This window comes from Macrobrachium rosenbergii, chromosome 30 (genome assembly GCF_040412425.1).
Source record: "Macrobrachium rosenbergii isolate ZJJX-2024 chromosome 30, ASM4041242v1, whole genome shotgun sequence".
Taxonomy (NCBI): Eukaryota; Metazoa; Arthropoda; class Malacostraca; order Decapoda; family Palaemonidae; genus Macrobrachium; species Macrobrachium rosenbergii.
The window spans coordinates 7633501-7642818 of NC_089770.1; the positions used below are offsets into that span (position 1 = coordinate 7633501).

General features: G+C 38.4%; 1 long non-coding RNA gene across 1 annotated transcript in view; it reads right to left on the reverse strand.

The window, feature by feature from the left end:
- LOC136854980 (uncharacterized) overlaps positions 1 to 8893 on the reverse strand; it is a 213281-nt gene extending 204388 nt beyond the window's left edge. Inside the window, exons 1-2 of the long non-coding RNA XR_010857847.1 lie at positions 8026 to 8893; positions 6475 to 6558 (exon numbers count right to left, since the gene is read on the reverse strand). This is a non-coding gene — a long non-coding RNA (uncharacterized lncRNA). The remainder of the gene's footprint in view (positions 1 to 6474; positions 6559 to 8025) is intronic.
- Positions 8894 to 9318: the final 425 nt, after the last annotated feature.

Below are 9318 nucleotides of genomic sequence, written 5' to 3' on the forward strand. Positions count from 1 at the left end.
ACTAAATGAAAAGCGACGCTTACAAGAAGATTTGGAACTGGCTCAAGACCGAGCAGAAAGGACAGAAGACTTAAATAAAGAACTGAAGGAGAAAACAGCATCTCTGCAGCAGGCAATGGTTGATAAAGAACAAAAGAAGAAGAACTGACTTCAGTGAAGAAAGAGCTCGAAAATGAAAAGATGAACACCAGATTCTGAGGCAGAAGTCCAGGTTATGAAGAACTGGGTGGCGGAATTAGAGAGGACAGAATGCAGGCAACAGGAAGAGCTCACAACAAAGTAACCTCCAAATACAAAACCTTCCAGACACGGAAAGAAAAGTGTATGTGAAAAGAAGAACTACGACAGAAAACTGCGTCGCTCTCCAATCACGGAAAAGAACTGGACAGCTACTGGAGGAAGCAGACGAAAAGCAAGAAAAAATGGCAAACCATTTCTGAGGAGGAGGTCAGAAGAGACAACCAAATACGAGACTTATTAGCCCAAGAAGAAAAAGCTCAGGCCGAAAAGCTAGTTTGGAGAAGGCAAATTTGAAATTACTGTAAATCTTCAGATGAAGAGGATGGAACATGAACAGGCAATTTCACAATGGCACCAAAAGTTACAGGGAAAAGGACCGACAAATGGAGATGCTCAGGGAAACAAGAAGAAGACTGTCGTCTTGAACAAAGTAGGGAGATGGAGAGCAAGCTGAGAAATCTGTTCAAGGAAAGAGAAACAGTCTGCTCAGAGAAGTGGAAAACAGTCGACAGAATATCAGCTTTTAATTGACGAGAAGGAGAGAGAGACAAGTGAAATGAGGATGGACTATCAGGAGACGCTTGACAGAAAGACACTGAAATAGAGAAGCTGCGAGAGTGAAGAAAGAACTCTCCAACTTAGAAAAGAATGTCAAAAGCTGAAAAGAAAACTGGAAGATACAGAGCAAGATATGATCAGAGAACAAAGACGTCTCAGGGACCGCCAAACAAGACTGGAAGAGGCTCTGAAGGACCACGACAAATACATGTTGTGACGCTACTCCATGGCACAGCTCAGAGGAACTTCCACCTGGAACAGATTGCCCTGCAGCATGGAAATGGTATCCTGGACACCACTGAAAGAGAGGCAAAGAACAAGACCAATGCATGAGAAAGGAGAAGCAACACAGGAATACTGCGATACCCAGCGTGACAGACCACTACGGCAACCAGTGGGAGGTCCTGACTCAAACGTTGACCGACGACATCGTTCACGGAGACGAGGACGCCAGAAGCCACTGCAGGAGATTCTAACAGCGAAAACTCATTGACAAAACTTCACATGAAGAAAAGGAATGGTAGGTGGACCCAAGAGCCACCAAAAAAGGCTAACACAGATGAGTTCAGACTGACTCGATGACACTGGGGCTGAGCACATCTTCAGCAGCGTGAGAGGGCCCCGATTCCCCACACCTTCCAAATCCCCAAACCCCCCCAATCCCCGAAGGTGTTCATGGTGGTTCTCTTATGTTGCTTTGGTATGCGTTCAACCCACAGTCATCAGGCCATTCTGTGGGCCAGCGTGTTTCCTTCGTCTCAGTCTGGAGAGAAGCTGGTAAGGTCTCACTGAATGACTCATTTATTTTCCTGCTGTGAGACAACAACATTTTAACTACACTGAGTTGGGCTGGCTTATCCGCCAGCCCAACTCAGTGCCGGTCCCAAGCCCGGAAAAATAGGGAGGTTGGAGTCGTCGTAAAAATGTCTGCCAAAAACAATGAGAGAGAGAGAGAGAGAGAGAGAGAGAGGAGAGAGAGATACTTTTTATATAAAGTTTGTGAAATGCTAAAATAGAGTTGCTGGGGGATTTGGTTTAGTCTTCTAGAGTCTACAGTACCATGCACTCAGCGTTTGCTTTCTGTTCTTTTAAATTTTATTTTATACATTTCTAAGAATAAATTCCAAAGAATAGAAGTCAATGATAGGTATGGCACCATAGACTCTAGGCTCATTACTCTCTACTCTCTCTCTCTCTCCTCTGTCTCTCTCACTCTCTCTCATACTGTTTAATGGTGTGGTTGTGACAGTAAGGTTGTATGTGGAAAGTTGAAGGTGGAGATTAGGACAGAGCATTGTGGTTTCAGGTTGTGAATAGAGGGTCGTGGGTTTGAGGTTGTGTTGAGGGTTGGATTGATGGCTGTGGTTAGAGGGGTGTGGATGTATGTTTGTGTGTAGTAGACTGTGGGTGTAAGGTAGAGAGCAGGTGGATGACTGTGGGTGGAAGGTTGTGAGTGTAGGCTAGTGGGTAGAGACCAGATGGATGAATGGGTGGAGGTTGTGAGTGTAGGCTGTGGGTAGAGATCAAGTGGATGACTGTGGGTGGGGGTTGTGAGTGTAGGGTTGCAAGTAGAGACCAGGTAGATGACTGGGTGGAAGGTTGTGAGTGTAGGGTTGTGGGTAGGGCCTACAGTAGGTGGATGACTGTGGGTGGAGGGGCTGTGAGTAGGTTGGCCAGGGTAGACACTCAGTGGAAAAGACTGAGGGGTGGGAGGTTACTTCATGAGAGTAGAGACCAGGTGGGATGACTGTGGGTGGAGGGTTGTGAATGTAGGGCTGGTGGGCAGAGACCAGATGAATGATCAGGTGGAGGGTTGTGAATGTAGGTTGTGGGGCAGAGACCAGATGGATTACTGTGAGTGGAGGCTGAGTGGGGCGTTGTGGTAGGAGACCAGATGGATGACTGTAGAGACCAGATGGATTACTGTGGTGGAGGCTGCAGTGGTAGGTTGCTGCAGAGGTTATGGATGCAGGCTGTGGGTGTAAGGTTCAACGTGGAGTGTTTGTTGTGGTAGTTGGGGGTGAAGGATGAATGGAGGGTTGTAATTGGAGGGCGTGGTGGATGACTGGGATGAGAGTTTGGGTAATGGTGATAGAGGGTTGGGCCTTGTTGTAAATGTGGAGAGTTAGGGTAAAGAGCAAGTGGAGGACTGTGGGGAGGGCTGTCAATGGAAGGTTGTGATGGACGGCTGTGGGTAGAGGTTTAGGATGTTATTGTAGATGGAGTGTTGTGGGGTGAATGCATGTTAATGGTTTCTGAGGGGTATAAGGTTCACATAATAATAATAATAATAATAATACATAATAATAATAATAATAATAATAATAATAATAATAATAATACAAAGCAACGTTCAAATCTAAACTGTCAAAGAAACAGTTGTCAGCCAAAAGAAAAAAACCCCAATAATTCCAGACATATTGTGACCTGACCCACAACTCGGGCACACCCGATCCACCCAATCGTTCTGGCACAGAAACCTGATAGGCCTAGATTCCAAAAATACAACCTTTAAAGGCCCCACCAAGGTCTATAGAGACCCACAGCTGCACAAAGGCTCTCGGCAAAAAGGCTGACACCTAATTTTGGATCTGAAAGGAATTCCTTACGTCTCTTTGGCACCCTGGTAGCAGTCATTCCGGCTCTTGTCTTCCTTAAATGAACCTCAAATTGGACCTAACTTCCTTAAATTAACCTCAAATTTAACCTACCATCACTAAATTAGCCTCAAATTTAATCTAGCTTCCTTAAATTAACCTCAAATTTAAACTTCCTTAATTTAACCTCAAATTTAACCTAACTTCCTTAAATTAACCTCAAATTTAACCTAACTTTCTTAAATTAACCTCAAATTTAACCTAACTTCCTTAAATTAACCTCAGATTCAACCTAACTTCCATAAATGAACCTCAAATTTAACCTAACTTCCTTAAATTAACCTTTAATTTAACCTAACTTCCTAAAATTAACCTCAAATTTTAACCTATCTTCCTTAAATGAACCTCAATTTTAACCTAACTTCCTTAAATTAACCTCAAATTTAACCTAACTTAACTCAGCTTGCCCAGAGCTACCTAAACCTATAACCTTGCTTCCCCTTACAAGGTGTCCAAAAAATGACCTTGTGGCCCAGGCCCAAATCCCGAGGAGATACACCTTCAATTTTTTCATGGGAGAAAGGTTAAATGACACAGGAAAAACAAGTAAGAAGTGAATTCCAAAGCTTGTGTTTATGACAAGCTTCGGAATTCACTTCCTACTTCTTTAGCCTGTATCTTATCCGTAACTTATCGCAAACACATCACAAACGGGTTAAATACAAGTTAACGAATTGCTGACAGTCCTAACCAGAGCTTCGTAAATTACCCAGCGCTGTTACCTCTGGTGCCTCTGAAAGCTGTTCGCTATAATGTGGTTCGGATTCCACAATAAGCTGTAGGTCCCGTTGCTAAGTAACCAGATGGTTCAGCCATGTAAAATAAGTCTAATCCTTCAGGCCTTCTCAGGAGAGCTGCTGCACCAGCTCTGTGGTCTGGGTAAAACTAAGAGCATACTTAACTTAACTTGACCATCAGTACTTGTTCCTGACTGAACTGCTACCATTAGTACACCTGTCTTTTTAAAGTTTCCCCTCTATGTTCTTTTAGATTAAGCTGGCCTTATGCCAGCACGGGCTCTTGCTTCTTTAGAAGCCTGCAGTGCAACTCTTGTTCCTCCCTAGGTATAACAGCAAATGGAATTATCCTGTGTACAATCATTCAAGAATGACACATCAGTCCTCCATAACAACTGTCACTAAATCAAGAACGCCTAATTTTTACTTAATTAGACGACTTCCTAGTGGCCGATTGTCAGTCACTTTACAGTGACATATTTCCTTATTAGAAAAAAGCCACAAATTCTTTTATGTAACTTTTGTCACTGACCTTCTAAGAAGAAGGATACAGAGCGCTTCGTTACAAAAACAAAAACAAAAATAAAGGAAAAAGGTTGGTGGTTTTGTAACGCTATCTATGGACTGTCTGGGAAACTATGTCATAGTTATCTCAGAGAAATGTTTCATAAAATATTATTGCAGCAACTAAGTTGGAGACAGTTCATGTTCAAGTTTCTATAGCTTTAATTATATATATATAAATAAATATATATATATATATATATATACACATATATATATATATATATATATATATATATATATATATATATATATATATATTATATACATACATACATTTTATATATACTGTATATATATATGTCTCTCCTCTACCATTCTTATATCAAAAATGACTAAGGCTATTATCTTTTAACTTTTAGATACTCAACATTACTTTGATGTGTGTATGTGTGGATGTGTGTATGTGTGCAAGTATGAATGTATGTATGTATGCTTAATCTCATGTCTCCATTATGGGAAAAATAATTAGGTGCAAAAACAAAAATACAAAATACATTTCCAATCGCAAAAGCGAACTGTGTTATTGACAGACAGATCTGAATGATAAATGCTTCTTAAAGTAACCTCCCTCTCTCTCTCTCTCTCTCTCTCTCTCTCTCTCTCAAGCAGGACGCAATACGTTTTGACATATACAAAGCTGCTCGGTAAAAAGAAAAAAAAAAAACTCAGGAAATGAAACGCAATCCGAGGGCTTTTAAATAAGTTGATCATAAGCTGATTATAAAATGAACTATTATAAAATACGATTACAAAATGCACTACAGTAACAATGTAGTTATTTTGAGACTGAATTGCACTTCTTGTAATATATTAAATATATTATGCTGTTCCACATTTCCTTTTTCAAAATTTTGTGACAGCTAATGTTGAGGTCAATGCTTCTGGACTATGTGAGTTATACACAAAAAATTCATGGCTAAATTAACGGTACGTTTTATATAGTCAGATATATTGCTTAATTAGGTCCTTAAGAAATTTTCAAATAAGTATATGTATATTCATATATACAGTATGTGTATATATATATATATATATATATATATATATATATAATGTGTATATATGTAAAATCAAAAGTAATATTTTTTTTAACAATATCTCCCTCCTAACCTAACCTAACCTAACCTAACCTTATCTAACACAACCGGACTTTACCCCCACACATCCCCACCAGTCGGTGGCCCCCAAATACTATTATGTATTTTACATAAAGCACTTTTCATGAATGACGCAACAGCTTTGTACAATTTAAACCAAAAAAAAATTCTTTTAAAGTAAAAATTGGAAAAACAGCAAAACCAGGAAGGCACGAAAGCCAAAAACAAATATATACGATAATTCCCGAAGCAAAATGTTTTCCTTTAACTGTGGCAAAACAAACGTAACAGCGGCAGGATAAATCCCTCCACTCCCAATAAAAAGGTTCGCCTTTAAAGATAGCAAAACTAATACAACATTTAAAAATAAACAACAAACAAACGGTCTGTCCTTTAAACTTAAAATAAGCGGATGTAATGCATGCGAGATGGACGAGACAAAAGAATGCCCCTCGGAAATCTCAAAGTAAATGCAAATCCACAACAAGCCACACGTCTTAATATTGTCCCCACATCACGCACGTTTACTCAAAAGCTTCGTCTAACGAAACCAGAATACAAAAGACAGCAAAACAATCATAAAAACCCGTCGAAGAACCACTAATACGGTGTACTTACCGTCCAGCCTCACTAACCTTCTTGCGCAAGCGAGAAAGAGAGTGGTGTTTCTCAGTTCGTCGCTGTGATTGCAACGCCAGTTACCTGAAAATTAAAATCACGTGGCATTATTGATGGAAATTATTTCAGTTTTTGCTTGTTTTTATCGATGCATGGCTGAGACTTGTAATGAAAAAAGTCTGTTACACATATTTGAATGATCATATGCAGTAATTTGATGTTCAAAGCTTCGTGTGTGTGTGTGTGTGTGTGTCCATGTGTGTATATATATATATACATATATATATATATAATATATATATATATATATATATATATATATATATATATATTTGCATATTATACAGAGAGAGAGAGAGAGAGAGAGAGCGTATTTATGTTAACCTATCTGAACCTTAAGACAAATACATTAACATCTCCCTGACAATCAGTGTTTAAACCAAGTTATATAAGCTTGTTTAACCCAAAGAGAAGCGTCCTAAACATATGCTTTAAGAACATAACTGATCTAAATGCAATAACAAAGGATGAAAAGAACATACATTGAGGGGCAGCTGAAGAACGAAGTGAATACTGAACAGTTACAGCGAACAAAACTTTTTTAAAGATACTTGAAAGAAGAAAAGTTGAAGTGTCGTCTGCACAAAGATTGAAAAATGGCTCCGATCTGCCAAGTAGAGCGAATTGTCGAGCGCTATTTGAGTAGTACCATACGAGGCTACAAAACAATTACTTGAATGTTTCTACATAATTGCATATAATTTTTTATAATATTATGCTTCACATTTGGTCATACGTTCGATTTTTTTCCCTCTAGTACGGTGATTACGTATGCCGTGTTTATGTCAATGAAGTATACATGTCATCACGGTGTTCAAAAGTTAGAAGTGGGTCTAATTGTCCGCCATATTACCTCACTTCAAATTATCTAAATGAGGTCAGCGATTTCTTCTAACATTTAGTTAATTAAAAATGTTGCATTAACTAATAACAAAAAACCTACCAAATATACAAAATGTACGATATGGTATGCGTATTCAATACACAAAATGAAGCCAAAGCCAAACGACCAACGTAGGCTAGGCTACCAAGTCTCAACTGACCTGACACAATGTAAGCAATGACCAAATATTCTAAATGCTCAAAATGTACCGGTGAAAATATTGTATCCCACTGAAATTTTACCCAGTAGAAAAAGCACCTATAGACAGAATGTGGCCAATTTATCAAACTGGTAGGTTTGATGCATTAGACAGATTTGGTAGGTTTTGGACAAGGACCCAAGCTGGCAACTGGTAAAACTGCAGACTAAAAACAGGCCCCTCTAGTTCGGTAACTATCAATTCACGTACTAAAATGCCGCATTGTATAGTATCAGCACCTTGAGAATGAACGTAAAATCATAAACAAAACACAGTAAATACTATAAACATACAAATGGCGGTAAATATTCCGGTAATCGACTGGCAGGAGTCAGGCAGAGGTAGTAAGGTACATTTTACCTGGCAACCAACCTTTGCACACTGTTTCAACAAGTTCGAAAATACCTACTGGTTTATGAGTCCGTTTATTTCGACCTGGCTTCTAATAAGGCAGCAGAAATACTTGCACTTCAGCGACATTAACCGATGCAACTCTCTTTGTTTACTCTTAAAATTCAGTGTGTAACGCTTCTCTTTACAGATGGCGCTAGTATGAAGTTTTGATGCAGACGATGTTCCCGGACTATTTTTGCACTTTCAATTTAAAGTTACAGCATCTACTCAAATTGTTTTTTCATGTTGTAAACATTTGCTGATACGTGTTATTTACATTTTCATAAAAATGGTGTGCTTTTCGTTTAAAATTGTGTCTTTTTAGGGATTACGCTATCCAAATTGATGGCGCCAAACACTGGCATGGGGTAACACAACAGGTAGGATGGAATTCGGAGGAAGATTCAAAAGGATTCTGAAAAGGATGCTGGCTTTTTAGTTCATTATTCTACTGTTGTTTCTCGTCACTCTTCTTGCAAATTAGTTATGGAATAAAAAAATTACCGCGATTTGATTCAAAACTGGCCTTCACTTTCCTCATAAGATACTCAAATTCTAATTTTGCGGTTATATTAATATTATCCTTGTAACTTAAAAAAAAAATATACAGTACTTTAATGCCTTTCCTGTGAGTTTTATTGCCGTAAACATTATTCTGTATAAATTTTATTTTATTCGAGTTTTTTTTTTAGTTTTTGAATAAAAGTCGTCACGCAAAGTATCTAAGTGTATGGATATTTTGTTTTTGAAGATCATAAGTAATTTATCTTTCTTATTATTATGGTCATCGTCCTTGTTTCTGATTTAAGGCATTTTCAAAGCATTACTGGCGCAGACAATTTCTTAAATTTTTTGGTTCTGAAATTATGTGTTTTATTATACTAGTTCCTTTGCCTCAGCCATGATTATACTATAGGCTAATATATATGAGTATGTATTTGTAGTTATCTTGAATCAGAGGATACATTTTAAATGTAGAGATTCTCAAAATTTTGGCCAACGAGATTTATTAAAAATCAGTACAGTTGATAATTATGTGAAATGAACTATCAAGACGAAAATAAATTATACATAATAAATGAGAGAGAGAGAGAGAGAGAGAGAGAGAGAGAGAGAGAGAGAGAGAGAGAGAGAGAGAGAGAGAGAGAGAATACAGTTAAGGACGAGGAAAAAAGTCCCTGAACTTTAAATGGAGAGAGAGAGAGAGAGAGAGAGAGAGAGAGAGAGAGAGAGAGGAGAGAGAGAGAGAGAGAGAGCCATTTATACCAAAATGTCACACATGTCAATATGAGATTAAGAGATTTCTGGA